Here is a 2,942-nt window from a genome sequence, read left to right on the forward strand (position 1 = left end):
GACAACTACATCCAAGATCGTATCAGTGACTCCTTCCAAATGGAACCAAGGTGTCAGCAAAAAAACTCCACCAAATCAATCCAAAGAGCCAATTGTGCCAACAAGGTCGAATAAACCCATGGCTGAATCAAGCAAATGATACGAACTCGTTTCGTAATTGATTCGAGTCGTTAGTGATGCCCAATCGTGAATTGAGTAGAATAGATTCGTTTTGGTTTTAAAGAAACAAAATAGAGATAATGGCTTCAAACAAAGATAATAAACAAAATAGATAAGAAACAATAACAAATTAATTGGCTAAGACCAAGAATGAACCAACAATAATGAATTGTTGACCCGAGTCTCAAAATGGTTCTTAGGTGTTTTTCGGTTTAAAGAAACAGTAAGAAACCTTGACCCTCTATCAACTATGATAGGAACCAAAGGTATATTGAACGCCACACCAAAGGTGATAAGTTTAGCAAACAAAGAAAAGATAGACGCCACAAGCTATGCTTGATAAGTCAAATCAATTCCATAAGAACAAAGAGAATTGGATAGCTCACAATTCAAATATTTCATCTATATTCAGCAAAAAGTCTCTTCTTTAAGGCTGGTTACATCTATTTATAATGCTAGAACAAGGTAACCGAATGGTAAAAAACATCCAACTTAATGTGCCATAAAATCTCATGTCTTTTCTTATGCTTGAACCAAATAACTCCTTCCATAAAATCACTTCAATTCAGCTGATTTGAATGTCTTTAATGGCTTAAAAATTACTATTGAGTTGTCCTTGGCCAGCTGAATAGACACCATCTTTTAACCAGCTCCTTAATGACATTTAAAAGGCTAGATTAAATTCTCCTGAAAGCTCCAAAAAACGGCTGGAAGAAGAAGGGTTGCTGCCGAATTTTAAAGGGCATAAAATGCTCTTTAAAAACTCCTTTAATGATTTTTAAGCTTCCTTTATAACAGCCCCTTTAATTGTAACTGAAAATAACTTGAACAACCACTTAATTCAATGTATAACAACCTTAAATTGTAACCACTATGACCTGAAAAGTCACCTACAATAAACACATTAAAATGAGTTTATTAAACGCATGAAAACACTTATTAATCATAACACACATTATTACTTAAATAAATGAACTAAAACATATATGCAATAATTATTCCAGCAACTAGTTTAATTAAAGAAGCATAATTAAATGAACTTAACTCATGCATCAATAAATAATCCTAGGAACTAGATTAATTAAGAAAAACACTTATTAATTAAAACTAAGATGAGTTGAATAAATGTCCAACAACTCATTTATTAAACTAAGATGCTTAAATGCATGGTTTTGAAATGCAAATTTAACTAACATGAAAGTTACATAATTAAACTAACTTGACTTAATTTAATGATGCAAACTTAACTAACATGAAAGTTACATAATGCATGACTTTATTAAATGCAGAACACATATTAATGATGTGCAAACTATGACATAATTAAAAACACAAACTAAAATAACTAAAAATTAATGAATCAAAGTCCTTATTTTCCAGCAGCCAAATTGACAAATTGAAATTAAAAACTTCATTTTGCACTTGGGCCCCTCAAGTTTGGGCCAATCTCGGTAGCATCGAGTTGTGTCGTAACATGATGCGACCGGGATCGCATCAGCAAAGGCAAAGCTATTGAGAGTTTTCCCAACCATTCGAGGGACATAAAATGCTTCAAATGCCTTAAGAGGTGATACGAGCTCGTTTCGTATGAAATAACGAGTCGTAATATTTCCCGATCGAAATTAGGTAGTGTCGGCTTTGAAATAAATTCAAGTCTTGGTGTTTAAAATTAAATGGCTTTGGAAAACAAGGGAGTTTGATGGAGTGTTGTTTGCTGGATATTTCAATGAAAACAAGTCGAACCCTTATTAGCAAATAAGGACCCGGGGCTTAAGGTTTCAAAGAAAGAAAGGATTTGGGATAAAACGAGACCCTCTATTTAGCAAAATAAGAACCTACGGTATGAAGAACGCCACACCAATGGTGATAAGTTCGAAACAAAGTCAGATTGACCACTTGTTGAAGATAAGTCAATTTGAGCTTTGGAGAATAAAGAGAGTGAATTGCCTCACTAAAATGATATTTCATTCAGAAATTTGTCAAAAGTCCTTTTACAAGAAATTGAGCAACTATTTATAGTCTAATGTCTATAGCCGAATGGACATATTCTAGACTTAATTTCTAAGCAAAAATTAAACAAAAATTCAGCTTAAATTCATGTATATGCTTGCATCAAGGTTCGGCTGAATAGAGACCAAGGAAGAGCTTTCAATGAACTTGGAAAAATGGCAGCAGCTACATTCGGCCAATGGAGTTTAATGAGGTCATTCATGAAGCAACTATTGATGAAAAATTACCAGCATTAATTGGCAACTTGAACAGCCATTTAGAAGTGTGAATGGATGGTTTTGAAGAGCCTTGAAGTGTGAACATGGCTGAACCGAATAGACATAGTGTGAACAGCTTTTATACGCCCTTGGGAAGAGAATCGGCCAAGCTTGAAAGGATGAAAAGCTTGATCACTCTTGGCCGAATAGTTTCCTTGAAGAACACCAAAATTAATCAGCTTTTAATGCATTAGTTCACTGCACATGCATCTTCAAATTCATTGAATCTCCATGCATGAATCTACCCAATTCATCTCCAAATTCGGCTGCACCTAAAAATAAACATGAACTTAATTAATTTCAAGCAAATTCATCTGAACTAAATTAAAATATAATGTGAACATCCTAAATAACATTGAGACAACTTAAATATTAACAAATCATAACACATAAATTCGGCTAGACAAATTTAAAACATGTAATAATTTAGACAAACTAAATGACATCAAGACATCTTTAATTTAACTAAATCAAGACATATTAAACACTTAAATTAATTAAGACATATTTAAAAGC

This window comes from Gossypium hirsutum, chromosome D05 (genome assembly GCF_007990345.1).
Source record: "Gossypium hirsutum isolate 1008001.06 chromosome D05, Gossypium_hirsutum_v2.1, whole genome shotgun sequence".
NCBI classification, from domain to species: domain Eukaryota; kingdom Viridiplantae; phylum Streptophyta; class Magnoliopsida; order Malvales; family Malvaceae; genus Gossypium; species Gossypium hirsutum.